The 18,901-nt window shown below is 36.7% G+C and overlaps 1 protein-coding gene across 2 annotated transcripts in view; it reads right to left on the bottom strand.

Moving 5' to 3' along the window:
* acot11a (acyl-CoA thioesterase 11a) overlaps positions 1-9,332 on the bottom strand; it is a 106,909-nt gene extending 97,577 nt beyond the window's left edge. For both annotated transcript variants that reach the window (XM_059984619.1, XM_059984618.1), the window contains exon 1: positions 8,977-9,332. The gene's annotated coding sequence lies outside the window, so the exon portion shown is untranslated. The remainder of the gene's footprint in view (positions 1-8,976) is intronic.
* Positions 9,333-18,901: the final 9,569 nt, after the last annotated feature.

Below are 18,901 nucleotides of genomic sequence, written 5' to 3'. Positions count from 1 at the left end.
AAAGGGGCTTGGCCCTTCCTCAGTTTCTGCCGAAGCCTCTGTACTGGTAGGGGGTGCACCCACATTCTTCAAGGTGTTGTTGGCATTAGCTCCCCTTCTTATTGTCTGACCATAGGTAGGGGCACATTTTTGCAGTCCTTGCAGAGGTGACCCACCTCCCCACATGGGCTACATCTTTTGCCTTCCTTGCAACCTTTGGTCTGGTGGCCTTCCTGCTTGCGGTTCTTGCAGATGACCGCATTGGTTTCGACCACCACTCATCCAAGGTTGTTGCAGTTATGACATCGTCTGGGTTGTTCTCCATATACTACGTACTCACAGTTCATTCCAACAGCAAGCACAGATGGAGGGTAGATGATGGCTACACCTGCATCTACCCCTACCTTGATCTTCTAGTCCCTTTAGCAAAGATGCAGATAACTTATGCACCCAGACAAATTGTATGCACGTAAAGGGTATAGAAGAGATCCAAAACTAAACAAGTGTTGCTTCAAATTTGAATACCAACAATGGCCTTGATCTTTTTTTTTATTTTTTTATTTATTAAATTTTAGAAATTACAAAGAATAAATGTGATGATAAAATAGTAAGAAAAATATTAATCCTCCCCCCCTCCAATTAACCCTCCCCCCCCCCAACCCTTATCTAAAGAAAGAAAGAAGGATTGCCTGGATATCAGAGGATCCCCACATGTTCCAAGGAGTTCAAAATAATTTTGATATTTATTTTTACTTTCCCCAATTACTTTATCATTTTATCTTCAAGGGACCTATGTATTTAATCCTATCTTTTGTAAGTATGGGAACTGAATTTTCAAAAACATATCATATTCATTTCTTAGATTATACGTAATTTTTTCAAGTGGAATACAACTATGTATTTCATTATTCCAACGATCCATAGTTAAATATAAATCAGATTTCCAAGTAACTGCAATAACTTTTTTGGCTACTGCCAATGCAATTTTTATAATTTTTTTCTGATACTTATTCAATTTAAGTTTCAGTATTATCCCTTCAATGTCTCCTAATAAAAATAATAGTGGACTATGTGGGAGTTGTTCTCCAGTAATTTGTTCCAATAAAAGTCTTAAATTTATCCAAAATGGTTGAATTTTAAAACAAGACCAAGTAGAATGTAAAATAGTACCAATTTCTTGATTACATCGAAAACATTGGTCAGACTTATTTGAATTTAATCTATTTATTTTCTGTGGTGTTATATATAATTGATGTAAAAAATTATATTGTATTAATCTAAGTCAAACATTTATTGTATTTCTCATACATAATCTTGACCAGTTTTTTCCATCAATTTTAACATTCAAATCAGATTCCCATTTTTGTCCTGATTTATGAATTCCTGATTTAATTGTCTGTTTTTGAATCAAATTATACATACAAGATGTAAATTTTTTAATTTTTCCTTTCTGAATTAATATTTCTATTCACTAGGTTTTGGTATCAACAATGTTTGACCCAGCTTTTCTCGTAAATAGGCTTTTAATTGAAAATAACAGAAAAGAGTGTTATTTGATATTTTATATTTATTTTTTAATTGATCAAACGACATCAATATACCTCCTTCAAAACAATCACCTATATATTTAATCCCCTTTTAGAAACAATTATGTAAAAGTTTACTATCCATTGTAAAAGGAATAAGCCTATTTTGAATTAAAGTTCTTTTTGCTAATAAAGATTTCTTTATCTCATCGTCCATATTTACCTTATTCCATAAATCAATCAAGTGTCTTAATATAGGAGATACTTTTTTTCTCATATCCATTTGGATTCCCATTTATATATAAAATCTTCTGGTATGTTTTCTCCTATCTTATCTAATTCTATTCTAATCCATGCCAGTTTTTCTTCATCAAAAAAGACGCAATAAATCTAAGTTGATTTGCTTTATAATAATTCTTAAAATTTGGAAGTTGTAACCCTCCTAAATCAAATTTACATGTCAATTTTTCCAATGATATTCTTGACATCTTTCCTTTCCAAAGAAATTTCCTTACATATTTATTCAGTTCTTGAAAAAACTTCTGGGGTAATTGTATTGGTAAAGTTTGAAATAAATATTGCAATCTAGGAAATATATTCATTTTTACAGCATTAACTCTACCTATTAATGTTATAGGTAACATCATCCATTTATCAAGATCCTCTTTTATTTTTTTTAATAATGGCAAATAATTTTGTTTATATAAATTTTTTACATCATTATCAACTCTAATACCTAAATATTTTATCCCATTTATTGACCATCAAAATTGAGTTACTAATTGACATTGATTATAATTTCCTTTGGTAAGGGGTAAAATTTCACTTTTATCCCAATTTACTTTATACCCTGATACTTTCCCATATTCTTCCAATCTAAAAGATGATTTTTGCAAAGATAGCAATGGGTTTGTTAAATAAAAAACATCATCAGCAAATAAATTAATCTTATATTCTTCTTGATTAACTCTAAAACCCCCAATATCTGAATCTGTTCCAATTAATTCAGCTAATGGTTCTATTGCCAATACAAATAAAGCAGGTGATAATGGGCAGCCTTGTCTAGTTGACCTCGTTAAGCAAAATGGTGTTGAAATCTGACCATTTGTAACTACTTTAGCTTGAGGATTAGTATTTAAAGTTTTAATCCATTGTATAAAAGATTTTCCTAACTCATATTTTTCCAATACCTTAAATAAAAAATCCCATTCTATCAAATGCTTTTTCTGTATCCAAAGCAACTGCCACACTCATTTCCTCTCTTTTTTGTGCCAAATGAATTATACTAAGTAACCGGGTTATATTATCCATTGATTGTTTTTAATAAAACCTGTTTGATCCATACATATTAATTTTGGTAAATATTTAGATATTCTATTAGATAAAATTTTTGCTAGTATTTTATAATCTGTATTCAACAAAGAAATAGGCCTATATGATGTTGGTTTTAAAGGATCTCGATCTTTTTTTGGCAATAAAAAAGATTGCTGTTAAAAAAGATTGTGACATATTTACTACCATTTCCTCAATTTGGAATATCGATCTACAACCTCATTTTATTACTGCAATTTTTGGCATACCAAATGAGGATGGTAATCAGTTTTCTCCTTCAATCAGACGAATTATTGCTTTTGTAACATTAATGGCCAGAAGGTCTATATTACAAAACTGGAAAGAAGTAAATCCTCCTACCACGTTCCAGTGGTTTTCTCAAACTATTTCTTATCTGAGCTTGGAAAAAATTAGAAGCACTATTTTTGACTCATCAATTAAATTTGAAGAAACTTGGAGACCGTTCATTCGACACTTTCATATGAATTAATTTGGCCTTTTCCAGACCTTCTTTCTGCTTATTCTTGTTCAGGTATGGAGTTCCGGAGTTTGTTGACACTATCATATACTTGTAAACTATTATTATTGCCCATGTTAGTTTAGTTTAGTGGGTTTTTTTCTCAATATATATTTTTCACATATTTTCAAATTTTTTCTTCTTTTGACGATTATTTTTGGTTTTTTTCATATATAATCATATGGACTTGATTGATTAAGGTATTTTCTTTTGTCGATGTTTAATAGGATATTGTTATCTTATTATTAATGCGACCTCAAGTCTATTGTATTCATAATTTATTCATTATTATGTTATGTTTTTTATATGCATATATGAAACTCAATAAAAAGATTGAAAAAGGAAGAAAGAAATTCTGCAAAAAAAAGATTGTGGGAGTTTATGCATTCTTTCCATGGTATATTAATTCCATAAAAGGAGGAATTAATAAATCTTTAAATTTTTTATAAAATTCAGGAGGAAAACCATCTTCTCCTGGGGATTTATTATTCTGAAGTGATCCTAAAGCTTCTTCAACCTCTTTTAATGTAAAGGGCATATCTAATCCTTTCTGTTCTTCCAAATTTAATTTTGGAAGGGTTATTTGTGATAAAAAAATTTATCTATCTCAGCAATCTTATTTTGTGATTCTGGTTGATATAGTTCAATATAAAAATTTTTTAAAGTTTCATTAATTTCTAAAGGCTTATAAGTAACCTTATTTACACTTGTTCTAATTGCATTTATTGTTTTAGAAGCCTGTTCCGTTTTCAACTGCCAAGCAAGAATTTTATGTGATCTTTCACCTAATTCGTAATATTTTTGTTTAGTTCTCATAATTACTTTTTCTGTACGATATGTCTGTAGTGTATTATATTGTATTTATTTATTAAAAAGTTGTCTTCGTTTTTCTTCTGTCAAATATCTTTGAGATTCTTTTTCTAACTTTATGATATCTTTTTCCAATTGATCTATTTCTGCTGCGTATTCTTTCTTAATTTTAGATGTATAACATAATCTGACCCCTTAAGTATGCTTTCATCGCTTCCCATAATACAATTTTATCCTCAACTGAATGTAGATTTGTATAAAAAAAATTGAATTTGTTTTTTCATAAAATCACAAAAATCTTGATGTTTTAATAAAATTGAATTAAACCTCCATCTATAGATCGAATCCTCCTTATCCATCATTATCATTGTCATTATCAAGGGGGAATGATCTGACAGTATTCTTGCTTTATATTCCACACTTTTCACTCTATCTTGAATATTTTTTGATAATAAAAAAAATCAATCCTTGAGTAAGTTTTATGTCTATTTGAATAAAATGAATAATCTCTTTCTCTTGGATTAATTTTTCTCCATATATCAATCAGGTTTAAATCTTTCATTAATGATAAAGTTAGTTTTGTTACTTTTGATTTTGTAGCAACTTCAGTTGACCTATCCAAAACTGGATCTAAACAAAAATTAAAATCTCCACCTATTAATATTTTATCATGTGCATCAGCCAAGTTCAAAAAAACTTCTTGTATGAATTTTGCATCATTTTCATTTGGTGCATAAATGTTCATAAAAGTCCATAATTCTGCAAAAATTTGATGATGTATAATCACATATCTCCCCACAGAACCAATTATTACATTTTGTATTTTAATTGGTAAAGATTTATTAACCAAAATTGCAACTCCTCTCGATTTTGAATTAAATGAAGCTGCAATGACATTTCCAACCCAATCTCTCTTGAATTTCTTATGTTCTGTTTCTGTTAAATGTGTTTCTTGTAAAAAAGCTATATCTCCTTTCATTTTCTTATATACGTTAAAACTCTTTTTCTTTTCACAGGTCCATTAATTCCATTAATTTACTTAATTTTTTAAGTTTTAATGTTAATCATTCATAATACCTTGGGAACTCTTTAAAATTCTCCATGTTGCTATGAGTCTCTCCCCAACCATCCAGGCAAAAAAGAAGAAAAATAGAAGAAAGATAACTAATATATAAGAAAAAAAAACAAAATACCCCCCCATTAATGTTGCAAATAAAAAGAACTCAACATTACCCTCCCCCCCCCATTTTACCAGTCATGGCAATCGCCATGATTGTACACGTGAAACTCGCAGCCATCGATCAGGAGCTCCTCCAGCTCCCCCGCAAAAAAAAAAGAAAATGTATTAGTGAAGAAAAAAAAGAAAATAATTAATGTCTCTACTCCTAATTAATACTCGACTATTTTTTTCCTTATAAATGTCCATCAAGTCCAACCTTGTTTCAGTCTTCATCATTAGTCCATTTCATTTCTATAATTCTTTACTCCTCTTCATGGACATCAGGTAATTCTTGTACAAATTTCTCCGCTTTCCGGTAGTCAACGAAAAAACTTCGTTATCCAGGAAAATTATCAATTTTGCTGGGTAACTCAATAAAAATTTATAGCCCTTTTCCCATAAAGATTTTTTCACTGGATTAAATTCCTTCCGCCTCTTCAGAAGATTGTAACTTATGTCTGGATAAAAAAAAAACTCTTTTCCCTTCTATCATCAATGGCCCATTTCTCTTTTTAGCACCTTGAGTAGCTGCCTTTAAGATCATTTCTTTATCTTGGTACCTTAAGCATTTTATCAAAATTGATCTTGGATTTTGATCTTGTTGAGGTCTTGGTCTTAAAGTTCTGTGTGCTCTTTCAATTTCAATTACTTGACTTCCTTCTTTCATTTCCAAAATTTTCGGAATCCATTCTTGGAAGAATTTTATTGGATTTTCTTCCTCTGTACCTTCCATAAGACCAACAATTTTAATATTATTTCGTCTACTAGAGTTCTCAAGCGCATCCATTTTTTCCAACATCCATTTTCTTTCTATTGTCCAGGCAAGATTATTGTCTTCTATCTTATCTATTCTTTCAGTGTTTTCTTCCACTTTTACTTCCATCTCTTTAACTTTATTATCCATCTTCTTTTGTTTTTCCACCACATTATCGAGTGTATTCTGCATCCTTCTTATATCTGGTCTTATAGCTTTTAATTCATTCGTCATATATATCAGGATATCTTTTATGTCTCCTTTAATCTCTTCCTTCTTTTCCTCTTCTTCTTCCTCTGAATTTCCCAAAGAGTCTGATTCTACTTCCGATTCACTTCCAATTTCACTTCCAGCCGTAGTTGGGATTTGTAGTTTTGTTAATATCTGTTCATGCATACTTTCGCGCATGTGTTGTTCTTGCCGTTTCTTCTTAGAGACCGCCGACATTGCTGCAACTTCCTGTCCCACATCATCAGAAGTGCCATGCACTTCACCAACTTGATCCAACTTGAGTCCAAGGCTTCGCCGAGATGGTTAGGCCTTTTTCCCCGCCGATTTGCGCAGTCTTCGAAGTAGTAGTTTTCTTCTGTTTCCGTTTAGGAACCATATCAAAAGATAATCCTGAGTTGCTTATAAATAGTTTCTAGTAAGTATTTGTTAATTCTTCTTCATTTAAACCCTATTTCATTACTTTTTACGAGGGAGCTGGATCCCCAACGTCTCGATCCTACGTCATCACGTGACACCCCCAATGGCCTTGATCTTGATTTTTTTTTACATTGCCCAATAAGGATTGGTTAAATCCTGAATTGGCTGATTCTTTCCTAGGACTCAACATTGCAAGTCAAGATCCTTCATCAAGTCCAAACAAAAGTTTCAACCCAAAATGTTGACTGTCCATTTCCTTCCACAGATGCTGCACTGACCCACTGCCTGCTCCAGTTGTTCCAGATTCCTGCAGCTGCAGTTCCTTGCATCCTCAACTTGTAACATGTTCTGATTGTGCATCAGAATTGCCGCCTTCTATTCCAGACCCTCTCCAGGTTTTTTCGGGAGCCTTCGCTCCAAAGTCCAACACTGATGCCACTACGCCACTAGCCAGCTATGGGATTAGAAACAGTTAATATTTCAGGTCAAAGCCTGACCTGTTGAGTATCCTTTTATATATTTCTTCTCTTTGTTTTGGATTTCCAGCATTTGCAGTTTCTTTGATGTTCATTTCAGGAGCATGTTGGCTTTGGAATAGACTCTAATAGATTCACAAATATGACACCAAGGCTTAAAGGTCAAATTAGGACAACAGTCTGGTAGGATGAAAGTTGACTCCAGGACTTAAAACAAAGCTGTCATAGAGAAGTACATCACAGAAACAGGCCCTTCAGCCCGTCTAATCTAAATGCCTACTCCTAACAACCTGCACCAAGACCATAACCCTTCTTATCCCTACTATCCATGTATCTATCTAAATTTTCTCTTAAATGTTGAAATCGAGCTTGCATGGACCACTTGTGCTGGCAACTCATTCCTCACTCCCATGACCCTCTGAGTGGGGAAATTTCCCCTCATGTTCCCCTTAAATTTCTCACCTTTTGCCCTTAACCCATGACCTCCTGTTCTGGTCCCTGGTAAAGGTAAAGGTAAAGTGGTAAAGGTCTGCTTGCATTTACCCTGTCTATACCCCTCATAATTTTGTATACCTCAATCAAATCTCACAATCTTCTATGTTTTAAAGAATACAGTCCTAACCTATTCAATCTAGATAAAGGGAATAATAACCTCTGGAAAAAATCTTAAAATTGAACTAAAACTAGTTTGGAGTGAAATCAAGAAATATTTTTCAAACAAAGAATAAAGGAGTTACAGAATTTTCTCTTACGAAAGCCGGGACTAAGAATAATAAATTTGTTAGTAGTTCTACTAATCTAAATGGAAATAAAAATAAAGATTTTGGAAATTTGAAATGAAAGAAAATGCTGTAAATGTTTAGTATCCGTGAAAGGAAGAAATCAAGTTTTAAAATGCAATTTTAGATAAATTCAGGAGGAAACTGTGGTAGACGATTTACTTGGCATTTCTTACGGAACACTGTTGAGAATGATTCAGCATTCACATGTTGGAACCCAACACTAATAAAAATGGGGAAGTTCTTGGTTCCAACCCCTCCTTCTCTTGATAGCTGTTACACCTATTCTCAAACGTACAGGCCAAGGTTAGCACCACATTTTGGATACACTTCGTTGATTCCCTGCCTCGACTGTAATCCTAAAGTGTAGGATACGCCCCCCTACAGATTTGGTTATGTATACAGTACTTGTCCTGCTGCAGATGATAGTGTTTCAGAAGTGCCGTTTTAAACTGTTAAATTTGTTTTGCCTGCTTGATGCAACCTTGGAGACAACCAAGAGTTTTCAGCATTTTCTATTTTTATTAAATGATTTGATTAGTATGTCCATTATGGGGGGGGGGGGGCATCCTCAGTGAGATGACTTCGTCTCTACAGTAAACGCGCAGTTGTTCTACCAATACTAGATCATGTCAGTTCAGACTTCCGGATTCTTAATTGGAGGGACAGAAGATAAGGTGAAGAGGGTGGGGAGGGAGGGGGGAAGAGAAGAAAGAAGTGAGGAAAAAGAGATAAAGCATCGGCCGAACTTTCCCTGAGCTTCCGCTCCACGCAACAGGCCGGTGGAAACCAACAGAAACTGCGCTCCTCCTATCGTGCGTTTATCGTCTCGCAAACAAACCCCGAGGCTGAGGGACAGGACAGCTGTCTTTAAGCTTTCGGAGCAGGAGCCCTCTGCGACTCTCACCTGGCAACTGGAAAGTTGTGCTTACTCACCTCGAGCGCCACTAATCGAGCACCCCGCCGGAACACGCCTCTGCCCGCAGACTCAGTCAATCAGGCTGCCGCCGAGCCAATCCCGGAACTGCCCCGCTGCTCGGACACCCTCACTCCGAACACGCTCCTTCGGAATTACCTGGCGTGCTTGTCAGTTACAATTTAGCAGCGTGCTGCCCTCGGGTAGGACTGACTTTCGAATTGTTCAAGAATATTACTCTCCACCACGATCCTTGTGGGAAAAGAACTTACATTTGCATGGAGCCCGCCAGTGTGATAATTTGGAAAACACTTTGCATACTGTTGACAGAACGTAATTTAGCACACTGATTCGCCAAAGGTCGTGTTTAAAGGAAAACGGGAGCCCACAAGTGGAATTGTTAGGATATGGTAGACCGGTGCTCTACGAAAGGTGGAGATGTTTCAGAAAATTATTGTCGGAGTAGTCTGGATCTGTGGAATGGACATTGGACGTCCCGCAATTATTTCCAGGTCAGAATGGTGCAGGAATTGGAAAGCAACCTGCTCCTATGTGCCTGCTGCCTCTCTTGATGATAAAGGCCTCAGATTCATGAGGTGCTGTCAGAGGAGGCTGGGTGGTAACTACAAAGCATTTTCTAGATGGTACACAATCCAGCCTCTCTACACCAGTGGGGAGAGGAATGGGAGTTTAGGTTTGTTGCTGGGGTGCAGATAAGTGGACAGCTTTGTCCTGTCTAGCTTCTTGAGAATTGTCATTGTGGCACTGATCCAAGCAGGTGGTGAATATTCTGTCACATTCACAATGACCAATGGTATTCTACTGGTATCTATTCAGCGACCCCTGCCCTTTGGGATTTTTATAAATTACTTGGATGAGTTAGCAAAATCAGAATCAGGTTTGATATTACTAGCATGTGTCATAAAATATGTTGTTTTGCAGCAATATGTTCCAATTATGTTGAAGGTGAGGGGCATTGATGGTGTGGATAGCCAGAGGCTTTTCCCCCAGGCTGAACTAGCTAACATGAGGGGGCATAGTTTTAAGGTTCTTGGAAATAGGTAGCGAGGGGTAAGTTTTTCACACAGAGAGTGGTGGGTGCGTGGAATGCACTGCCAGAGGCGGTGGTAGAAGCGGATATAATAGGTGCATGCAGCTTAGAAAAAGAGAGGGTTATGCGCTAGGGAAATTCTAGGTAGTTTCTAGAGTAGGTTACATGGTCGGCTCAACATTGTGGGCCGAAGGGCCTGTAATGTGCTGTAGATTTCTATGTTCTATAACTGTACATAATGTTTAAAAACTATAAATTACTATATATGTTTATAATATGATAGATATTTAAATATATATTTATTATATATAATATATACTATATATTATGTATATAAAATAAATATAAATATAAAATAAATAGTGCAAAAGAGAGCAAAAAAAGAAGAAAATGAGGTAGTGTATACGGGTTCGTTGTACATTTAGATATCTGATGGTGGTGGGGAAGAAGCAGTTCCTAAAATGTTGAGTGTGTGTCTACAGGCTCCTGTACCACATCCTTGATGTTAACAATGAGAAGAGGGCATGTCTGGGCGATGGGGGTTCTTAATGACAGATGCCACCTGTTTGAGGCATTGCCTTTTGAGGATGCTCTTGACGCTGGGGTGGCTGGTGCCCATGATGGAGCTGGGTGAGTTTGCAACTTCCTATAGCGTTTTCCAATCCTGTGCAGTGGCCCCTCCACACCAGCTGGCAATGCAACCAGTTAGGGTTGCTTTCCACACACACCTTTAGGAATTTGTGAGGATCTTTGGTGACATACCGAGTCTACTCAGTCTCCTAATGAAACATAACCATTGTCTTGCCTCTTTTGTAATTGCATCAATATGTTGCGCCCAGGATAGATCTTCAGAGATGTTGACACCCAGAATCTTGAATCTGCTCACCCTTTCCACTGCTAATCCCTCGATGAGGACTGGTGTGTGCTCCATTGACTTCTCCATCCTGACGTCCACATCAATTACTTGGTCTTATTGGTGTTGAGTGCAAGATTGTGTTTCGACACCACTCAACCAGCTGATTTATCTCACTCATGTATGCCTCCTTGCCACCATCTTAAATGCTGCCAATGATAGTTGTGTTATAGGCAAATTTATAGATGGCATTTGAGCTATGCCTAGCCACACAGTTGTAGGTGTAGAGAGAGTAGAGCAGTGGGCCAAGCACACACTATTGTGGTGCACCAGTGTGATTATCAGCAAGGAGGAAATGTTATTTCTGATCTGCACTGACAGTGGTCTCCCAATGAGGAAGTCAAGGATCCAGTACAGAAAGGTACAGAGGCCCAGGTTTTGGAGCTTGTTGAATAGTACAGAGGGAACAAAGGTTTTAAATGCTGAGCTGTTAACAATAAGCAGCAGCCTGACGTAGGTATTACCATCGGTACCGATGTAGGTAGTTTGCAGATGACACAACATTTTGTGGCCTTGTGAGTAGTGTAGAAGGTTGCTGTGTTTTACAACAGGACGTTGAAAAGATGCAGAGCTGCACTGAGAAGTGGCAGATGGAGTTCAGTCCAGCAAAGTGTGATGTGGTACACATTGGAAGAATGAACTTGAAGGCAAAGTACAAAGTTAATGGCAGGACTGTCAGCGGTGTGGAGGAACAGAGGGATCTTGTGGTCTGAGTCCATAGATTCCTCAAAGTTACTGCACAAGTCAGAGGGATGGTTAAGAAAGCATATGGCATGTTGGTGTTCATTAATGAAGGTGTGAGTTACAGAGCCATGAGGTAATGTTGTGACTCTATAAAACCCTGGTTAGACCACACTTGGAATATTGCATTTAGTTTTGGTTATCTCGTCATTGGAATGCTGTGGCAGCTTTAGAGAGGGTGCTGAGGAGATTTACCAGATGCCTCCTGGAATAGAGAACATATCTTATGAAGATAGGTTGAGTGAGCTTTTTTCTCTTTGGAGCGAAGGACGATGAGAGGCAACTAGATAAACATGTATAAGAAGATTAGGAGGCATAGACGGTGGACAGCTAGTCCTTTTCCTAGGACAGGAATGGCTAATACCAGAGGACATGCTTTTATGGTGTTTAGAGGAGATGCAGAGGCAGTCTTTTTGCATAGAGTGATGTGCCTGGAATGCACTGCTGGGATGGTGGTAGAAGCTGATACATTAGGGACATTTAAGAGACTCTTAAATAGACACATGGATAAAAAAAAATCATAAATGGAGGGATATGGGCTGTGTAGGAGGGAAGGATTTTAGATTGATTGTGAAGTAGGTATAAAGGTTGGCACAGCATCATGCCAAAGGGTCTGTACTGTGCTGTACTGTTCAATGTTCTTTCTCCACTTTTTAACCTGTTGGTTGTGAGATCAATTAGTTCTGATAATTGCATGGTTGTTTTGTTTGCAGGTACTTCCAATTTGCATCTTCTCCAAACCTACCTACTGCTGCTAGTTGCATGCATGCCTTTCTGCACCCCTTGAACCAAGGTTGATTCCATGGCTTTATAATTATGGTAGAGTGAGGAATAGGTCAAGGTTTCCTTGCCCGTGTTTGACATGATGCCATGAGACTGTCGTTAACGTTGCAGGTTACTGCTTATGTACAATTCTGCCACCCTTCTGAGAGGTCAGTCTTGCCAGAGATACAGGACATACCCAAGGACTAAGGTGGAGATGTCTGGCACATTTTATGAGAAGTATGATTTTATTAACATGATAATGTCAATTTGTGGGAATACAGATACAATTATGATATTGTAGATAAAAGTGAAGTTTATGAAAGCTAAAATTTGGGAGGATGCATTGGAAAACTCCAGCCTGAAAATGATAGGTGGAGAAATGACAGGAGTTAGGTGATGTTCTAAGCGGATGTTGTTTATGTATATAACGTATGGAAACATTCTGCCCTTCCCTGCGTTTTCTACCCTTTCCACATTTTCACCCCTTCTACTTTCCTCCTTTTCCTTCTTTCCTGTCTTCTCCTGTATGCTTTCTTCCCCTCCCCCAGATGCAACCTGACCAATTGGTCTAATTACTCAGGTTTAAATGTCTAGGAAACTGGATGCTTTCCATTTATATATTTTCTTCAGTTTTTTGTTGACCAATAACTTGCAATGCTTCTTTCCGCCTCCCTTTCCATTCTCTCCTTTTCTAACTATGAGCTGAGTCTTGCATTGGCCTGTATCTCAGGCATGTCCAGTCTCAGGCACAGGGAATCATGCTAAGGCTAGAATTCTGGAAATAATTTATTTTCATATTATTTCTAATCCTTTTAATTCCTCTTTTAAAATTGTATGCCCACTTATTTGCTGGGTTTTTACATTTACCAATAACTGCCTTCTCTCTCCTTTCCATCAAGGTCTTATTCAGTCACAAAAATGGAAAATACTGGAAATGGTTTAGGATGAAGCATTAAATCTGCTTCTCTTTCCACAGATGTCAAGTGTTTCTAGCAATCTCTGCTTTGTTTCAGTCTTCCAGCATCCAAAGCTTTTTTTTTGTTACTTGGTCAAAACTAAGTCCAACATTTTGAAGATAGCATGTCAGATCTTGCTCACCAGCTGAATATTTATAGCCATTTCTATTTTATTTTTGGAAGATTCCATCAGTGCTTCTTAATACAGATCTCCCCAAATTGCTTACATTCTTAATTTCATCTGTTTCCTTTCTCGTGAATAACTGCATACTGCTGTTTGCCTTCATTTTGTTTTGGCCACCAAACCCACCTTTCAATTTATGTTCATCTCTGAGATTGAGTGGTCAATTTTAAACATGTTTTACAGGATGACGCTAGAAACTTGTACATCACTGTTTGCTACACAATTACTATCTCAATGGTGGCACAGTACATTTGAATGGTCCTCAAGATCAGCATTTTTTTTCCCAGGAAAATGTGCAGCCAAACATCAGATTATTGAAGATTATAGACCCTTTGGAAAACACCATATTGGGATTTCCTACAGACCTGATGGTGTAAAACATATTATTTTCAAAAAGTTACACATTGTTTCTTATTTCTAACTTTTGAAATATTATATTTAATTTATCTCATTCCTGATACTTACAATTCTAATCTATCATCTTCAAACTGAGTGCATGTTTTAGCTAGAAGCTGTGCAATCAATTCCCTAGATGAAAAGTGCACATGTAATCTCTTCAATAAATGAGGAAAATCTTCAGGGTGTGACTGATTATTTTAATGGCTTTACCAACCTTTGGCTGTTAGCAACACCAAAGAACTGTCAAAACAGCATCATAAAATAAAGGAAAGACTTGCATTTACATGGTGCTTTTTACAACTTATAGTCCTCTGCATGTAACTTCCTGGGCCAATGTGTGGTCACTAATGCAATGTAAAATACATAGCAGCTAACAAGTTCTCACAAAATGTAATAATGGTAAGATATCCTCAACAACAAGACCTTTGCTCTATCTCAAGATAGGACTATGCAATCTTTAATGTAACATCTGATTAAAACGATATGATCTCAGAGAGTTTAGTTGTCATTCAGTGCAATAATGAATACAAGTAGAGAACTTTGTGCTCATTTTCTGAAATGAGACTTGAACCCAACAAACCTGCCCCCAGCGGAAAGAGTATTACCAAATAGTCCGTGACTCCTGATGTTTCACAACCACATCCCCAGATCAGCATTTTTAGGTCACTATTTTAAATGGTGTATCAGACAAAATGATATAAAATCATAGAATTATTTCAGTTATGAGCCACAGGTTGATACAAGTGTATTACATTCACAGAAGAAAATTGAATTCTGTGTATTTGACCAAAGAAGAGACAACTCTTACAACTGAACATTAGGTTATTAAAAATTGCAGGTCTTTTATAAAACACCTTTATCCAAATTTCTTTCAGACCTGATGGTTAAAAAGTATTTACTTCAGAGAATTTCAAGTTATTTTAAGTTCCCAACTAAGTTTTGAAATGTTTTAAATTTATTTAAGTTTGAAAAGTTGTGTGATATTTATATTTTAATCTATCATCTAAAACTGAGAATAGTTTCATCCAGAAGCTTTGATATTGAGTTAAAAAGCAGGCAGAACCAACTAACACATTCTTCAGTTTAGAAGAATAAGAGATAATATTGAAATGTGAGATTCTTGCAGACTTGAGAGGTAAAATGTCAAGAACCGGAGCTCAGTGCCTCAAAATAAAGGCACTGCTGTTCATTACAAAGATGAGAAGAAATGTTGTCACCGGGAGAATCATGAACCCTTGGAACTGTCTTTCCAAAGGAGCCATGGAAGCTCAGGGCCCAGTATATTAAAGGGATTGATAGATTTTAGGGAACACTAGCTGTTGAGAGATATTGAGGCTATAGTAAAGAAAAAGAAGGAAGTGTACATTGCATTTATGACTGAATCCCTCAATGAATATCAAGTGTTTAAAACCAGTCTTAAGAGGGAAATCAGGAGGTCAAAGATACAGAATGAGATGGGCTTAGCAGGCAAGGCCAAAGATAATCCAAAGAGGTTCTTCAGTTATACTAACAGTAAAAAGGTGAACAGGGAGAGATTAGGTCCACTTAGAGGCCATCAGGGCTGCCTATGCATAGAGCAGCAGGAGATGACTGAAGTTTTTAATGTCTATTTCTCCTTGGGGTTTAGTAAGAAGAATATCACGGATGCCAAATAAAATAAGGGTAATAAGTCATGAGGTCTTGGATCATATTCATATATGTTCTGAGGAAGGAGGTATTTGCGGTCTTCAAGTCTATTAAGGTGGGCAAATCACCAGGGTCTTACCAAGTGCACCCCCGAACCAGGAAGGAAATTGCAGAGACCCATTTAGAGATATTTTGCCTTTTCATTGGCTACTGGTGAAGTTCCTGAAGACTGAAGGGTGACTAATGTTGTTCCATTGTTCAAGAAAGGTAGCAAGAACTGGCCAGTGAGCATGACTTCAGTTATAGGGAAGCTACTGGAGGGATTTTGAGGAACTGGACCTGTCATCATTTGGATAGTCAAGGCCTGATCAGCAAGAATCAGCATGGTTTTGTACATAGGAGATCATGTCTTATGAATCTTTTAGTGCTTTTTGAAGAGATAACCCAAAGGGATTGTTGAAGGTAGGGCAGTGGATGTTGTCTACACAGCACTTCCACTTCCTTGGGAGTTTGTGAAGATTTGGCATGACATCTAAACTTTGATGAACTTCCATGGATGTGTAGTGGAGTTGTATTGACTGGCAGCATCACAGCCTGATATGGAGATACCAATGCCCTTCAATGGAAAATCCTACAAGAACTCATAGAAATGGCCCATACCATCATGGTTAAATCCCTCTCAACTATTGATCATATCTGCATGAAACACTATCACAAGAAAACAGCATCTGTTATCAGGGACCCCACCACCCAGGATATACTCTCTTCGTGCTGCTGCCATCAGGAAGAAGATAAGAAGCCTCAGGACTCACAGCACCAAGTTCAGGAACAATTACCACATCTTAACCATCAGGCTCTTGAACCAAAGGGGATAACTTCACTCAACTCACTTGTTCCATCATTGAATGTTCCATAAACCAATAGGTTCAATCATGTTCTTGATAATTTATTGCTTATTTATTTATCATTATTATTATTATTATTCTCATTTCTTCTCTGTATTTGCACAGCTTATCTTCTGCACTCTAGTTGAATATCCAAGTTGGGCAGTCTTTCATTGATTCTGTAAGAGTTATTATTCTATAGGTTTATTGAGTATGCTGCAAGAAAATGAATCTCGGTTGTAGATGGTAACGTATATGTACTTAGATAATAGATTCACTTTGAACTTTGAAATTGATTCAATGATAGGAAGCAAAGGCTGAAAGTTAATGATTGATTCTATGACTGGAAGCCTGTGAGTAGTGGAATCCCCCGTGGGTGAGTGTTGAGACCTCTTGTTATTTGTTACTATTAATGATTTGTATATGAATATGGTATGATTAGGAAGTTTGCTGATGATTCTAAATTAGGGCATCTTGTTGATTGTGAAATAGATTACATTCAATTGCAAAGAGATCTTGATCAGTTAGGGAGATGGGCTGAGGAATGTCAAATGGATTTCAACTTAGGGAAGCATGAGGTAATGCATTTGGACAAGTCCTAACCTGAGTAGGACTTAAACAGTGAATAATAGGGCATTGATGAGTGTTATGGAACAGAAGAACCTGTGGGTACAAATACATAGTTTGCTGAAAACAGCCGTACAAGTAGACAGGGTGGTGGAGGTATTTGGCATGCTGACCTTCATCAGTCAAGGCATTAAGTTTAGGAGTAGAGGCATTATATTGCAGTTATATAAGTTGTTGGTGAGGCTGTGCTTGGAGTGTTGTAGAATTTCAGCCACTCTGTTGTAGGAAAGATTCAGGCTGGTGCAGAAGAGATTTACAAGGTTGCTGTCTGGACCAGAGTTATAAGGAGCAGAGGAAAATGAGAGGTGACCTTGCAGCAGGATCTTGTAGACCTTGTAGAGCATTCTGACAGGCTGCATCACTGTCTGGTATGCAGGGACTACTGCACAGGACCGAAAGAAGCTGCAGAAAGTTGTAAATCTAGTCAGCTGCATCTTGGGCACTAGCCTACAAAGTCCCAGAACATCTTTAGGGAGCGGTGTCTCAGAAAGGCAGCGTCCATTATTAAAGACCTCCAGCACCCAGGGCATGTCCTTTTCTCACTGTTACCATCGGGTAGGAGATACAGAAGCCTGAAGGCACACACTCAGTGATTCAGGAACAGCTTCTTCCCCTCTGCCATCCGATTCCTGAATGGACTTTGAAGCTTTGGACACTATCTCACTTTTTTTAATATACAGTATTTCTGTTTTTGCACATCTTTTAATAATCTATTCAATATATGAAATTGGTTTACTTGTTTATTTATTATTATGTTTTATTTTATTTATTATTTTTTCTCTCTGCTAGATTATGTATTGCATTGAACTGCTGCTGCTAAGTTAACAAATTTCATGTCACATGCCAGTGATAATAAATCTGATTCTGATTCTGGATATGGATAAGGTGGGTTGGGGAGCCAATACTAGAGAACACAGACACCGTACAAGAGAGGAGAGATTCAAAAAGAAACCTGAGGGGTAACTTCTTTACATAGAGGGCAGTGAGTACTTGGAGTGAGCTGCTGGAGGAAGTGGTCAAGGTGTGTACAATTGCATTTGGATAGGTACATGGAGAGGAGGGGTCTTGAAAAGTTATGGGACAAATGTGAACAACTGGGCTGTGGTCAGCATGGACCATTTGGGCTGAAGGGTCTGTTTACTATTTCTCTAATATGAAGAGTAAGAAAATAAGGGAATATGAGTTTTGTGTAACTCAAAATGGGGCAAGTAAAGTATCACTGAAGATTTTAATGAACAGTTATTCAGACATAGGGGTAAATAGCCTTTTGTGGCTTCTATTTCCATTATTATAAATATAAAATTTCAAGTATATTCATGCAAATTAAGGTAACCAATTGTTTTCTTTCAAAAACAGGAAGGATTGGTTTGATAAGGTTGTTTATCTTGGATAGAGCCTCAATCCTTAACATGAACTCAGTGTTACCTAGTCAAAGGATTATCGAAATTCTGTGCCTGGCTAAAAATCCCTCTCCCTACTTATATAATGAATTGTAATAATGTAGCTTCATAAGTACAACTTCTGTCAAAGAAAGCAGGAATAGTTGGTGATAATCTGCTTTAAAACATTAAGTATCTTTTCTGAAGAAATCTTTATTTGGCACATCTGGAAATAGGAATGCTGAACGCTTGATTTGAAACTAGAAACTGGTAGAAATACACAATAGGCCAGCAGCATTTTTTGAGAACATTATTATTGAGGTTGATGATTTTTTACATGATTGTGGTAACAGCATAAGTGATTGTTCCATGAGATAATCTGAAAACTAAATTTGAAGTTTCTGCATTTCAGAAAAGACA

The sequence above is a fragment of the Hypanus sabinus genome, chromosome 11, assembly GCF_030144855.1.
Source record: "Hypanus sabinus isolate sHypSab1 chromosome 11, sHypSab1.hap1, whole genome shotgun sequence".
Taxonomy (NCBI): Eukaryota; Metazoa; Chordata; class Chondrichthyes; order Myliobatiformes; family Dasyatidae; genus Hypanus; species Hypanus sabinus.
Note: the sequence above shows the minus strand (reverse complement) of the source record. Positions and strands in the feature narration are given on the sequence as shown.